Below are 17,072 nucleotides of genomic sequence, written 5' to 3' on the forward strand. Positions count from 1 at the left end.
CTGAGTTGGGTTGATTTAAATTTGCAAAAGTCCTCCGGTTTGGAGGGAATGATTGTAACTCATAACTCTCAATATTTTCCATTTTATTTATTTATTTATTTATTTATTTTTATATGTATTTTATTTAAATATTAATTTCTATGATAGCGGTTGTTGTGGCTCCAGCAAAGTCAACTAATTCTTCTTTTTCATTAGTGACCATCAACTCAATGTAGTCGATTCTATTATGGCACACAGGAAAATATAATGTTGGTGATGGAGTATAGATGATCGGTTCCATAAATTCAGAGTTAGGTTTAAATGTTGCAATAATGCCAGTTTGTTTGTGAGTGCCTATGCCATTTGATTTGGTGATCATACCCTCGGCCACATTACAGTGAATATTTAGAGTTTCTATGGCTAAGAATTTAGGTATATTAATAGCAGTGTGTTTAATGGCTGGTTCAAGTTTTGTGTTGTTTTCGAATCCCAATAGTTCTCCTATAGTACCCAGATTTACTTTTTCTGTAGCAGACACAATTTCTACTCTGTGAGTGACAGAATTTTGAGTTAACAATATACCTCTGGGTAACTGAGCATTTAGAGTAGCCCTGGAGTAATGACAATTTTTTGGTCACCAATTGCAATTTTGTTGTTGTGGTGTGTAATATTAGGGATCAAATACATGCCATAGAATGCTCTGAGAGCTATTGTTTTGGGATACACTATATCATCATGTAGTTTGAGTTTCAATATTGAATTTTGGCTGGTAAGATGGAATACCCCCATGATGTTTTAGATACCACAAGGCTTTTTGAAAATTTTCAATTGATGGTTTATTTATTTGAGATAGATATTTAAGAACAGATAAACACAAACGTCCACAATTAATATCTTTGAAATTTTGAATACGGGTATTATTATAATAAAGATTAGTTGATTTTAGATATTTTACTAAATTCTCAGGTGGAACACCTCCAAATGAATCAAACACAAATGCCTCATTGTTTAAATATTTAAGATAACAAATCCAGTGAGTGCCCTGATTTTTGAACTTATCCAAATTAACTATGCCACACTCTTTTTTGAGTGGTTGTTCTGGTAAAGAATCGGACATGTATATCCTCTAAAATTTTTGATGCCCAGTGGTTTGATTAAAGTTTCAATATCTTGGTTGGTAAGCGGCTCTTGTTTTTTTTAACTTATTCATAACTTTCTTAACACCTTTGCCTTGTTTTTCTATGGCCAGATTATGGCGCTTTTGTTCATCTAATTCTGCCTTATTCTTCTTGGCATGTATTACTGTTTTTGCTATGGCAGCCGATCCCCCAGCCAAGCTCCCCACGGCCCCCAATGCTGCTAAAATAGCTGGGATACTAAATATGAATCCACCTATATGTGATTTTTTTCTAGATTGCTGTAATTTTTTTAATTGTGGGGTACTAAGTAATAATTTCATACCATGTCCCTTGGCAAGACAAGAACTTTTCTTTTTGCGCTGTTTTTTGGTTAGAAGACTATCAATAGTTTTAAGATTTTTAAGACCTGCATAAGGTATCTGATACATAACACCTTTGGACTTCATTTTTTGGGTTTATTATATACATATTTTGGGATTAACTACCTCAATTAAATTGTAACTAATTTACTTAATATATTACAACCCCCACCCCAGTTTTTGTTTAGTGTTCATAGCTATGGTAGTCCCCAATGCTGCTATTCTCTCACCCAAAGAAGCATCTTTGCTTACAAATCTACCAAAAGCAGCCTCTTCTAATTTTTTGTCTGCCACATGTCGCTTGTCAAGATCGGTATGTGTGTTGTATGCTATGTCATGGTCTCTGCAAGCAGCATCTAGGGGATTAACACCAGGGTCACCTCTGTTTAATCGATGATCTAGTTTGGTACCGGGGCCACAATATTGATAGCCTGGTATGTGTAGTTCAAATGGCAACTTGTTTATGATGTCATTAACTAGCCCCCGACCCTCGGAGATATTCCAAAATTTAGGTGGTAGAGTATTAATAATTTTTATAAGATATCCAATGCCCTTAGTGTCATTAACTATAAAATTAGACAATTTGGTGCTTATCATGTCCATAATTCCAACCTTTTCATTGTAAAAATTGTGATTACCAGCATTTTCTTCCCCAGCTATGACTAGCAATCTATCTACAAGTTTCCTGACATCATCAACCCACACAAATTCTTTAGGCAAGGTGTTGTACTGTTTGATCCCACTACCTGTCTTGATCTGTGACCATATGGGTTTGATTAAATTGTTGTATTTTGCTCCACTGCTAGATTTGACTCTTTTTTGTGTGGGATCATTGTTCTGGTATAGTGCATCTGATTTTATTAATATTTCTTTGTAATGCTCATAATCTTGATCTGTATAGTTGCCAGGTCTCTTCCGAGTCATCAATTCCCATAATCCAGGTGTTCCAGGATACTTAACAAAACCACCTCTTTCTCCAAGATGAGATTCTGAATATACTATTAGATCATCTCCCATAAATGTTACCCTAAAATTGCCAATTCTATGTATGATGCTACCATCAAGTTCTGTGTCGGCATATAAACCAAAAACCTCATCTTTGTTGTCTTTAGGTGTGGTTAAATATTTTTGAGCAAGAAGACCCAATTCAATAGGATCCTGACTAGCTTCAATTCTTCGAGGAGCAATAGGACTAGGAGTATGAATACTAGAAAGTGGGGTGATTGGATAATCTAATATGTTCCTAGCAGCTACAGGTACAAGTTCTGTGATTAAATTTTGATTTTGTTCTGTAACAGTTTTAATATTTTTACCTAATTCACTAATAGCATCAATAATCGGTTGTTCTGTGCGCTTGTGTTGTTCATAGATACCTCGGTTCTCTACTTTCCATCCCTTAAATCTTTTTACAAGATAGTCTCTTAATTTAAGATCATCAATAATTGGTCGTTTCATGGTTATTTTTATATGTTTCAATGTCTAGAAAATTGTTTATTTTATTTCTATATTTACCATTATTAGGTTTCCTTGTCATATCAATTGTGACAAATCCATAGTTGTCCTGGTTCCAACACCTACTGCAAAATTTAGAAAAAATTATTGTAAGTCAAGTCGCCACCTACATATTCATCATGTATGTGTTTGAGGTTGGTATGGTCTTGATAAAACACACATATAAAATTGCTGTTGTCTCTTATCAATTGTTTTGGTATTTTAGAAAAAGTTTGTACCAGGTAGAAGCAATCTATGTTTTTGTGTCGGCCCTGTGTAAAAAAATGTCTAACCTTGTTTTGGTTTTCTAATATAATATCATCAAATACAACAACAGAGTTATCGAGACATTCATGAAGTGGTTTAACATCTGATTCAAAAGTGGCTATATCCAGTCCATCATATATCTTCATCAACTGCTGGTATTTTAATTGTTCTAAACTCTTAGAAAAGACATACAAGTGCCTGTTTTTCCAGTCTAACCAGTTGGGTGCCAATAAAAAATTATCAATCATTAGTGTAGTTTTACCACAGGCCGATGGCCCAACAATAAGACATCTAATATTATCAGGCAGCAGCTGGCCATTTCTCTTATTCTCCTGTTCAGGATCTGGTAGTCTTTTTATAACGTCCCAGGTGTTTATATTATCACTTTGTCTGCCTCGATCCAACTGTGTTCTGGAAGTCCTAGCCATTTGACCAGTATTTTATTGCCTTTTTTGCGAATGACTTTCTCTATAAGATATGTGTCCGGCTGTCTAGTTTTGTTAAGTTCTTCTTCATAAAACCTGCCTTTGAGAATTTCTCCTCGGTAATCCTTTATTATATATGTATTACGAGTCCCAGGTTTAACTTGAACCACTGTAAATAATTCGGTACTCCAATTTCTTGTAAAACCTCTTTTAAATAAGTGCTTATATTTGCTAATTCTTACTTGATCACCAATTTTGTATTTAGGTTTTTTTGTTGTTGGTTGGTATCTAGGATAGTAAACAGTACTGATCAATTTCTGCTCATCAGATGAAGTTACCTCAGAGGGTTTCATGTTGATTGTAGTGTGAACTGAATTATTATATTTATCTAGAAGTTCTGGTAGGATAGTAAGCCATTTATAATTACCTTGAAGGGTAAATTGTTTATACATATGATTTTTTAGAGTTCTGTTGAATCTTTCTACGATAGATGCCTGAGTTATCACTGTAACTCGAGTAATGTTTTATTGACTGGCTTTTAATAAATTGTTGGAACACCAAATTATAGAATTCTTTGCCATTATCTGTTTGTAGATAGCGGGGTGATCTTCCACTCTCATTAATAATTGTCCTGAAGGCTTCTGTAACACATTTTCCAGTCTTAGATTTGAGCGGCAATGCCCAGGCAAATTTTGAAAATGTATCTATGACAGTAAGTATATACTTGTATCCTTTGTTGACCTTGTCTAAATTTTTCAACTGTCCCGCCTTTAGGCGAGGAGCCATTTCCACCAAGTCACACTGCCATAAATCATCTATGCCTTTTGTAACCACTGGCAGTCTCCTATAGTTACGTCTGGCTGGTTTGTGTAATTCATCAACAATAATTTGTCTAGACATGGTATGTAAATAAGAATATTGCAACTATAGGGTGTTCAGCAGCAGATACTACAGGATTTTATAAATATAATTTGTCTCCTATATGTATATTAAATTCCAGAGATCCATCATCTTCGGCATAAGATGTTTCTAATGTATTGGGATCTGTAAAATCTTCTAACTCTATTTTAGTGATTTTTGGTTTGTTCTCAGCATTTGTTATTGACAAGGTAGGGTAGTGATGTGCCTGTGGTTGTAACCAATATTTAATTTTGATTGGTCTAAGTGTACCTCCAACAAAAAACTGGTAATAAAATTGTGCAGGGGATAGTTTATACAGTTTCCCACCTGGTGTAAATGGTGAATCATATTCATTATTAGGGATACTGTTTAATTCAAGAATTACTGTATGCTTAGGATTCTCGATTAGGCTAGTTATTTCTCTTTCTGCTGTAAGCAATCTACTTGTTACAGATTCAAGATGTTCGTTGATAGTCCTAACAATTTCATCGTGGCCTGGTTTTATTCTTATGTCTACAGCAAGTTTTTTGTATTGTTGCACAATTTCTTGAAGCTGGGTGGCAAAAACAGACAGAGTATTTGTTTTGTTGGATTCCATGGTCCCTATTTGTTGCTTGATGTTTGCTACAATTTGCTGTAAATTTTCAACAATTGCCAATTTAGAATTTTGGGCAGTAAGATCATGGACTTGTCTTCTAATATCCTCAAATAAAGCATGCAGTTCATTAATATGTTGATTAGTTGGAAGAGTGGCCACTGTATGAGTAAGTTGTTTGATCTCTGCCTGGATATTCTTGATATCTTCTGATTTTAGTATGCGATTTATTGATCTTTTAATATTTTTAAGTTCCTGAGATGTAGGTAAATTAGATACAGTATTCTGCAAAGATTCAAGTGCTAATTTCACACTATTTAATTCACTAGCGTCAGCCACATTACGCATAGCATCTTGTAGCAGGGTTATGTCTGCCTGAGTAGGTGTCGATTGTTGTAAAATTTCAAGTTTTGTTTGGATATCATCGATCAAGTGATGAAAATGAGATAGCTCAGATTCGGTGATGAGGTTTTCAAGTTTGGTAATCTGTTGCTGGACACTGACAAGGGTGTCTACAATACCAGGCAAGCGAGATTCTAGAGTTTCTTGTACATTTGTCAGATCATTTTGTACTGCTGCTATGGTACCTTCAAGGTGGGTTATGGTACTCTGAATTTTTCCAAAATCTTCATATGTTTCAAGTTGCAGCTTGATGTTGGCAACACTGCGAGTTATAACACTTAGAGCATCAGAAGATGGTAAGTTGTTCATAAAATTTTCAAGTGTCTCAATTTTTTCTTTAACCTCGGCTATGGCATTGTTCAAGGGGTCCAGATTAGGTATCTGTAGTGATTGAATTTGTTCTTTTAGAGTGGAAATTACTAGATCAAAATCTTCTTGTGATTTTATGCTTTTGACAATTGTTTGGAGTTGTGCCTGGACACTACCAATTTGCTCTTCTAGTTGCTTTTTTAATTGTTCAGAGTTGGTATTCTGAGTTTTTAATTTGGTTTGAAGAGTCGCTACAGCCTCCTCTAAATTTTGAAAATTATCCAATGTTGCCAAATCAGTATATTTTTGAAGCAATAATTTAAGTTCTGAATCAATTTCAAGAAGAGGGTCCATGCATTGTGATTGTAAGTTTGTAATTTCTAGTTGAAGACTGGCATTGAGTGTGCTTTGTAAAACTTGTAAATCACTTCTTAATTTTTTCACTCTGACATCAAGCATCAGAATCTCATCACTGTGATCTTCATGTCTTGTATGGCCAAATATATCATTAGGCATTTTTATTTTTATTTTATTTTAGGGGTTATTTATTATTGAATATCTAATTCTTAATTCTATAAAAAAAGGTATAAGTTTGTCATAATATCCCGGGACCTCAATATATAAACAATCACCGGCAGAGACGGTATATACAGTACCAGAAATCATGTTTGAGTGCTTAATTCTATAAATATTTCTCCCTACTGAAATTTTGACATCACCCTCGGGAGTTGTAATAAATTGTAATTGACCACTTATAGGTAATTGGTAATGGTTTAAATTATTGTTAAATATGTATAATGTTTTACCTGTTTTATCATCAACATCTGTAAGTATGCTATTGAGATGAATAATTAGCAAACCAGTTAGTTTAGATATTATATCAGGAGAGGGTGCTGGTGTCGGCAGGTCCATAATATCTTGTTTTTTAAAACCAAATAAGTTCATTGGCATGTTTTATTTATTTCAAATCATGCTCTGTAATTGGGCATTGATTACCACTTCTCAAGTTATAATGCCCCCATGGTAGAGTATGTATGCCACATGATAAAATACATCTCTTATCGTCATGTGGGTCCAGAGCCACTTTTCTTACAATATTTGTGGTCAACAAATGATCCACACTCTGGATTCTACATTCGGATGTTCTAATTAACCTATCTGATTTAAGACAATCTTCATAATCTTTAAATTCAAGTTCTTTATCTACAATTACTCTACCAACGCCCTTGGCTTTTTTAGTAACACCACCACTACATGTTTTAAAACTATACATCTTGGCCCTTAACCCAGCAAATCCTACAATAACATCACCAAGTGTCTCATCTTTTAACTTGCCAGGCACCTTTTTGTTGTGGGGGTGAATTTTTGAATGTTCACTGGTATCAAAATATTTAATTAATTCAGGATGTGATATATCTTTATAAACATCTTCTGTTTGAATATCAAGAATAAAACTATCTGTATCCATATACATTAATTTTATACGATCACCATAAAAAGGTTTCAACACATCATAATAAAGTTTTAACATATGTAATTTTGCCAATTCTAATATCACTGCCCCTACATAAATAGGTTTATCAAACTTAATTTTTGTTTTCTTCATATTAAAAAGTGCCATATTGTCATCATAAATTTTTCTATAATTAAAATTCGGCTTTGCCACTAATTTTTTGCTCCGGCTGGGGTCGGTAACTAATTTAACATCACTATGCTTTCTAACATTTTCTATTGTTTTGCCATATACTGAATTTACCATTAATTTAAACAAAGTTTTGTCAAATTGGCTTACTGCATATGCTCGAAGCTCGGTGTTCGTATCAATATATGGTTTTAACCATCTTGAGTGCCTGAACCTCAAAACTTTCCCAACCTTAATTACTTTAACACCATGATGCATCAAAAACTGAAGGTTTTTGTAATATATTACATAATCCTGTTTTGATTCCAAAGTCATCATCAATTTCTTTTGTTTAGAATTAGGTGAACACTTAACCTCAGGAATTGGGGGCAGATCAGAAAACTTATTGTGTAAATTTTCAGGAATTATCAGATCAACTTCTAAGAATAGACCATAGTGACTGTCATCAAAATCCTGAAGATCCCCAATACTAAAATTTTCAACCCACTTAAGTCCTGCATATGGCAATTTATCCATCATAGCGTGACCATACAAATTATTGGCATCCACATAAAGTATATAATTTGATGGCAATTCTGGATCATAATTAGAAATATATTTGTTATTAGCCCTGGCATATCTCTGAGAGCATTGCACCATCCCTCCTCTTATACACTGTTCCATAAATAGATACATATCTTGATCTTGGATTAAATTTAATTCCATTTTAGTTTTAAAAAACATTGCAGACCATGCTAGACCTGGGGCACTATAAAAATAAATTGGATCTAGTTTATAATTTTTCATGGAAGATTTTCTAAATGCCTGAAGTATATCGACTAAAAGAGTGACATCAAGTTTTAAATATGCCATGTGATAATCACCAAATGTCTGGCATTTTAAGTTGTCCCACATCAACTTGGCATGGTGATAATCTTCATCAGTAATTTCGGATGCCCTGAGTTTACTATAGAATGCTTTTTGTGGTGGCAGAGAACACTCATCAAATTTAGAAAAATCAGTAACATAATCATACGGGTATACACCTTTTCGCCTAATTAATTTTAAATCCTGATTTGGAAACATGTCACAAGTAATTTTAAATTGATCATCTGATAATTGACTGGCCAAAGTAGCCAAGCTAGCCGACAGAATTCTATATGAATCAAGAAATCTTAAGTGAATAGGAACACCATTAACTTTAATTATCTTGCTAATGGCTATATATTTCTCATCATTTTCTGCTAAAATATTTAAATTCTGCTTGTCAAACCCCTCGTACCTGATCAGATGATGAAAATCATAATTAGATGCACCATGGCAAAATATCGGGACAAATTTTGGTCTCTGGATCTTAATATTACAACTATTACACAGAGCCATTAAGAATTTACCATTTGTATGGGAATGGTGTTTTACCTTGATATTTGTATCTGAAAATTCACAATCACATACCAGACATTTTTCTGCATTGTTAAAATTTTGCATTTGTTCTTCTGTTAAACGCATCATAGGCCTTGATTTTAATAAGATATTAGATGCTAAATCATGGCACTCATTTTCTATTCTATGTGCAAATTCTTTGATAGCATTTGGTCCCATGTATAAGTGTGGTTCACTAGCAACACCATCCCGTATAATTATATAACAAAAACTAGAAGGTTCGTGTAACTGGTATGATGTACTTGAAGATTCATCAGGATCTGGATTGCAGAATGCAAGAGGTTTGAGGTTTGATTCAAAATCACATACTATATATGCTGGGTGTTCCAACAAGGCCTCAAACTTTTTGAATTTTGCATTTTCACTTGGGTTAGGCATATGCATATGAACAGGTTTATGGTTGCCACAATATTTTAAATGTTCAACTAATTTGTTTTTAGCAATTTCTGCATTCTGTTCACGAACCCCATTTATCATTTTTTGACCATCAAATACAGTTAAACATCTTCGGCACAACTTGAATATTGTATTAGATTTGTCTAGTTGTTTTCTTACTAAAGCTTCAAGATTGCGTATTAGAGTGTAATGGCATGTGCCATCCCCCTCAATTAAGAGTAAATCAATCGGAATAGCCAAATTATCATCAAGTGTACTAATTCTGAGAGGTTCTATCAAGCAATTCCCAGCACCATTAGAACAAATAAATACATTAATAGATAATTTTTTACCATTGATATCTCTGGCCTTTTTTTCAAATTTATCAATATTCTGAATAGACATTGGATATTCTAAGCCCTCCATTGCAATATTAAAATCATTTTCATGTTGTTTATAATAAGTTATTCTTTCAGGATTTCTTAAAACTGGATATAAAGCAGCTAAAATACACCACAGAAAGCATTTCTCATCAATATTTTCTATGTTGACCACGGCTCTTTTGTTTTTAATATTGGCAGGTAATGGCAAATATGTAGAACCTTGTAGTGGGTTAAATTTAGAAATATTAATATATAACTTGTGTGGACTTCCACATAAACTCCATCCAGATTCTTTTGCTGCAAATTCAGAATGTTTAATAATTAATTGATCTATCAAACTGTTTATTATTTCATCTAAATTTGTATTTGAATATATAACTACAGTTTGTGTTATGTGGGGGTGTGTAAATTTTCTTCCATTTGGTTTCTTATATTGTACAAATAATTTGAAAGACAGTTTATAAGAGCCATTTTGTATATTTAGAATAGCTTGCATATCAGGATTTATATTGTTTAAAAAATTCTCAATATCACATTTTGGCTCTGATATAAAACGGTAATCTTTTAGTTGATTATTAAAACTACTTTGAATAGGTGCATAGCATGGCTTTCTTGCTGATCTAGTATTATTAGATGTTTCAAGTTTTCTTTTTAGACCAGATGAAGATGTAGATGGTTGTACATAACAAGTATTTTTATGTTTATATAAGAAATATTCCAGATTATATTTTCTATGGCATTTTGGGCATATTTTTGTTAGTGTTTTGCATTTTTTCAGATCACAATTTCTTTGATGCTTAGCCCAATTAGGGCTAGATATATTTTTATTGCATTGTTTACAATATTTTTGATTTGGCATTTTTATTATTAATTTATTATATAAGATTTCTTGGGGATTCAAATTAAAACTTTATACTTAATATGTTAATATTTTTATTATTAATAATTTATTATATAAGATTTATTTTATTATTATATAAGATTTCTTGGGGTTTAAATTCAAACTCTATCTTTATTATGAAATATCAATTAAGTTTAGCAATATGTTTTGTGTACTTAGTGTATATATTTAGTGTGTGGGTATTTTTTTATCCTAGGTTTATTATATCAGATTTTTTGGGGTTCAAATCAAAATTCTATACTTAATAAATAACAGGTTGTAAAAACTAATAGCTAAATTAAAAGCAAGTGACAGGCCAGTGTAGGTAATATTAAAATGCACTCAAGATAAAAATATCTACAGAGTAGTGGCTAAGCAAGTGACAGGCCAGTGTAGGTAATATTAAAATGCACTCAAGATAAAAATATCTACAGAGTAGTGGCTAAGCAAATGACAGGCCAGTGTAGGTAATATTAAAATGCACTCAAGATAAAAATATCTACAGAGTAGTGGCTAAGCAAGTGACAGGCCAGTGTAGGTAATATTAAAATGCACTCAAGATAAAAATATCTACAGGGTAGTGGCTAAGCAAGTGACAGGCCAGTGTAGGTAATATTAAAATGCACTCAAGATAAAAATATCTACAGAGTAGTGGCTAAGCAAGTGACAGGCTAGTGTAGGTAATATTAAAATGCACTCAAGATAAAAATATCTACAGAGTAGTGGCTAAGCAAGTGACAGGCCAGTGTAGGTAATATTAAAATGCACTCAAGATAAAAATATCTACGCGCTGCTGTATCTACCAAAGTAAGAGACTCAAGAAATAAAAATACTCACGCGAAACCAAACAGAGCAATTCTAGAAGACTTTTGCATATTATATTGTGTTTAGTATTAGATAAACAAGTTGAGCCTGGTCCTGAATTAAAATATTTGAGTTAACATATTAATATTCTAAATTTAAACCAAAAATAAACCAGAAATGGACCGGAAGTAAATATATATGTGGGTATAGGTGGACCGGAAGTGAACCGGAAGTGGACCGGAAGTAAACCGGAAGTGGACCGGAAGTGGACCGGAAGTAAACCGGAAGTGAACTAGAAGTGGACCGGAAGTAAATATATATGTGGGTATAGGTGGGTGTGGGTGGGTAGGTAGTAGATTCAGGTGTAGTCAAATCAATCTGAGAGGGGGGTCATACTTTCTCAAAAAGTTTTCTTGTACAAAAATCTTAAATTTGATAGAGGAGGACACTTGAGCAATAAACTTTTATAGACATCTTAGCCTAATTTTAGCACAGGCAAGACCTCATACTTTCTCGAGTTTATCCTATAGTAAATACCACTACTAACCATAAATGTAAATAAGTTAAGTAGTGACACGAAACATATGGCCTTACGTGAATTTTTAATTAATAATAATAATGTAGATGTTGCATGTATTGAAGAGGTGGGGGTTCCTTCCTTGAAGTGTCATCAATACTATGAAGCATATAATATTTGTGTTCAAAATTGAGGACTCAAAGTGGTAAACGTTGTAAGTGCCAAAAGCGAAAGTGTTGGGAAATCGCATCGTTTCGCACATCAGCCCGTAAGAACGTGCACATTAGAGACCTCTTTACACGCCCTTTGAATTACTTAGAGGGCTACCAGCCACACTTCACGTTTACCACATTATAAAGCATGACACATTTGACAGGTTAACGTGGAAAACGGTGTTTGAATTATTGTGGCACTTACAGCGTTTACCAATTTTAGTCTTCAATTATACGGGAACATCCATCTTGGTACGTCATGGTTTAACTATGTTAAATGTTCAGGTTCACCCCGGTGGGAGGATTATAATTGGTAAATTGGGAAATTTAAGTATATGTAATGTGTATGTTCCTTCTGGTACTCAAAATAGAGATAGACGTAGAACTTTTATAAGACAGAAATTGGCTTCTTGTTTAGATGGTCACACAGATCGACTTTGTGCTACTGGAGATTGGAATTGTACGTTACATAAAGAAGACCAAACTTCCACCTTTAGATATTCCCCAGAACTCAACTCTTTAGTAACTGGTCTAAAACTCGTTCATGTATGGAAAAAAAATATCCAGGAAAATTAGGCTTTACTTATAGAACACAAACCGTGGCATCGCGTTTAGACCGTATGTATGTTCGTAATAGTTTACTACATTTGGTTTCTGACATTGAGATAATTCCTGTAATTCATGATGCAGTAGTAATAAAAATGAGATCCCCATTTGAATATATACATGTTGCAAGGGGATTTTGGATTATGAATACCATGGTACTGAAGGAGGATCAATTTATTGAAGCCTTTCAAACGGCATGGGAAGGTTGGCAAAGACGAACGCTGAGAAATAACGATATTATACGATGGTGGGATCAAGTTTTTCAACCATCCCTTCCAAGACTTTATCGTACGTTTGTATAGAAAAGACGAGAAATTGGAAAAAATGTAATAAATTTTCATTTTTGTGTTACGAGAACTTTATAACAAGGCACAAAAGGATAAGTCGATAGAAAGTCGTATAAAAAAAGTCAAGGCTCAATTACTTCAGTTATGTGCCTAAAAGGTTGATAGAATAAAGGTGAGAAGTAAATTAATAAATATTGACCCCGATGAAAATGTATCTCTAAATCATGTAGTTCAAATAAATAAAAGATAATCAAAAATATTAATTACCAAACTCCAAAATAATGAAGGAGAATGTTGTCAAAATGAAGAAACTCTACGTAATTTATTACGGGAAAACCTTTGTGAAATACGTATATAATGTGCCAAGTATTCATAATTCCTTGTCTGATCCCACAGAATATATTCAACAATATTGTCCTCATGCTGGGTTTGAAAATGAAACACAAAACGGAACAGAATTCACGAGACGAAGTTTATCACACAGTGTGTGAGGCAAAATCGAAATTCTCGCCAGGCCTAGTTGGAATTTCTGGTACCTTTTATTATCAATTTTGGACCCTTATAGGACCTACGGTAACAGAATGGGTCAATGCAGTCCTTACGACAGGGCAACTGAGTACATTATGTTAGACGGGGGTTGCAATTTTCATAGCAAAAATAATGACCGTAAATTCGATAGTAATGACCAGCCAATGGTTGACAAACCATGCCATTGCAGAAGGACGGGTTATATAATTTGAGTGTAAAATGATCAAAAATATTTGTACAATGTTATTATGTATACTAATATGTGCCCTTTATTTCCTCTTGCAAAGTAAAATGACCAATCCGGTTCTGCGGTTAGCAACCATAAATGTAAATAAGATGATCCCCGGAAGACAGTTGATTATAGACCCATAACAATGTTTAATACGAATTATAAAAGATTTGCTAGATGTATCTTAAATAGGTTAAAAAAATAGAAACATTACTTCAGCCCTTTCAATATGGAGTACATGGTAATCAAAAAGTATATCATCTGCTATCCAACATAAGAGATTGTATTTCACTGTGTGAAAATACTAAGACAGATGGCTTCTTACTGTCTGTTGACTTTTCTCAGGCGTTTGGTCGAGTAAACCACCAGTATTTATGGCAGGTGTTAAATTACATGGGTATACAACCGGTTCTTATTACCCAAATTCGGAATTTAATGGAAGGTATACACATCTAAACAAAGGTAAACGAATACTTCTCTAAGGCCTTTTTAGTAAGTAATGGATTACTTCAAGGTAATCCCTTGTCTGTGGCGCTATTTGTGTTATCTTTGGCCCCCTTTCTATTTCATGTAAATGAGCAAGGATTTTCTGTAAACGGATTCCACATGAAGGTCAGCGCCTTTGTGGATGACGTAACGGTTGTTTGTAAATACACAGCAGATGCTTTGGCCTTAAAAAAGTGTCTTATCGATTACGAGAGAATATCCGGTGCCAAGGTCAACAACTTAAAAACACGTTGTATGGCTTTTGGGTTACAGTGTCCTGTTTCAGCTACAACAGTGTTCCCAATGCAAAACTCGCTAAGATATTGTGAATAATGTTTGGCTCTACCATTAAAGAAAGTATAAACTTAAGTTATCAGAAATTATGTACAAATTTAAGGTATTATTTACACATGTATAATCATCTTGACTTATGTTTAATTTCACGAATTACATTCTTAAATATATATGGCCTGTCAAGATTATGGTATACTTGTCAGATACTACCATTAACACCTGAATTTACGGCCACAATCAAGGGCCTGATTCGTAAATTTGTGTTGAAAAATGCCGTCTCTACAGTTAGACAATCTAGTCTTACACGTTCCTATGTACTGATGGCCTTGAATTGATCGATTATCAACTGAAAGGGAGAACCTTGTTCTATCAGCGGTTTGTAGCGCGGGTGTTTAGCGTAAATGAACCAAATGCTAAATTCTTACGACAATTGTTCACTGAAATTCCACTGGTGTCTCCGGTAAACAAACCAAAGGTGCCACCTTTCTTCAGTCATTAATCCCCTGTGATAATAGATTTAATATATGCTTTGATGAGAAATGACGATCCACCAAAACAAACTGTACGTCAAATCTATAAACAAAATATTGCCAAGGAATGTCCAGCGTCACATATTATGGGGAAATATCCAACTTATAAATGGGCCATAATTTGGAAATATATACATGCACGCCACCTTACAAAAAAACAAAGATCATGTTGGTTTAGAGCGATAAATGAGTTAATAGATTGTAAAGAAAAAAGAGCTAAATTAGGATTTAGTATAGATGTGTTATGTACCATGTGTAATGAAACTGATACAATCGAACATCGGCTGACTAAGTGTGGAAAAATGAAAGAGAATGGTAATTTTTGCAACAATGTATAAGTATAATTTGTCTTTTGTCACCCCAATAGTGTAAAGGTAGACTATATCTTAACGCCGGAGTTCACCTTTTTTTGCGGCTACCAAACAACAATCTTTACAGTGGCTTTTAGCCACCTTTGTAATGTATGAAACTGTAGAAAATCCGGTTTCAGGAAATTTTCGAAACTTTTGTAATGCTTCTGCAAACTCTTGTGGTGTATGGAAAAAAACATATGTATGCAAATTATTTGCAAATTGTTGTTTGATAATTTAATGTAAAACGAAATGTAAATTTAAAAAAGGTGGTAAAAAAGAAAAAAGTTGGTTAGACGCTGGTATCCTTATTTTTTAACACGCTTGAAAGGTCGCGGGTTCAAATCTTACGCTCTAATTTTTTTTTGTTTCTTGTTTGCTGAACACTTCGAGGGATGTCTCTTCTGCACATTTTTCCCTAAGAAGGTTAATGCTTATTCAGTTGCTTGCCAGGATTTAAGGTTAAAACGTTTTGTATTTTAGCTATTCTTCATAAGCTGGGTTAACCCCCATTATGACTAATTTAATCCTGGGTTAGAGTCCTCGTCAAGCACGGGTGTTCTTTGTAAGTGTTCCTTCATCAATTCCATCATACCATCACCCATTATCATCTTCCGCGATTAACCAAAAGTGTCACAAAGGCGAAGTAAATTAAACCAAATCATCAATCAAGTAATGGAGTTTAAGATAAGTATTGTGTATGCTCTTCACTGCACACATAAAATATTAATTATTTCGAAATACACACAAACACACATAATTATATTAGGAAATAATCCACTACATTTATGTAGTGAATTTTTTTAACGAACGAGAGAGTTTAATGTGTTCAATTCGCTAAGATTGGTTATGTTATGTCCGTTTCTTTAGTAATGACTGTTCTTATTCACCTCAGTTTCATCTTCCAATGAATCTAAAACTAATAATAAATCCCCAATTAACGTAAGTAAATGGCTATTGCGATGCGATAAATAGCTACTAATAACTATTTATATAATGCGTGACATATAAAAATGCAAAACTTGAGAATGATAAATAATTCGCCAATGCTTTGTATCCAAAATATTCAAAACAACCACCCTCAGACTCTCCTATACGTTACTTGCTTCTGCCATTCCACGTGGCGCGTGATTGCGTAATATCATTGAAATGATTTCCGAGAGAGATCATCCAAGAAGAGTATATATATTTTAGGTCCGATGCCATACTCCTGAAAATAAAATTCTGCAGCATGAGGAATCGAAGTTTCGACCACGCTTGGCAGGAAGAAGCACGTACGTTATCAGTCATCACTTCAATCCCTGAAGATAAAAGAGCTCTCGAAACCTCGGAAGCCTATCTGGAAATATCCCGGTAAATCCTCTTCATCAAAGTTCGCATGAGTTCAGGCAAAATTTGAGCTAAAATACACTACACAATACCGGGCATTTCTGTAGAGAGCAACTTATCCACAATCTGTGGCAAAGAAATGTTTGGAACACTGGCAGGCGGATGTTGCCGCAACCGCGTTAGGAAACTTTTCGTCCATTTCCTTGCAGAACAGTTGGTAAGAGGCGTAAATGTTTTTCTGTTATCTAAAATAAAAAAAATTACAGGTTCAAATTAGGGATGGCAAAACGGATCCGGATCCGAAAGTTTCGGATCTGGATCCCGATATGAAA

This window comes from Lepisma saccharinum, chromosome 14 (genome assembly GCF_977018435.1).
Source record: "Lepisma saccharinum chromosome 14, izLepSacc3.1, whole genome shotgun sequence".
Lineage (NCBI taxonomy): Eukaryota > Metazoa > Arthropoda > Insecta > Zygentoma > Lepismatidae > Lepisma > Lepisma saccharinum.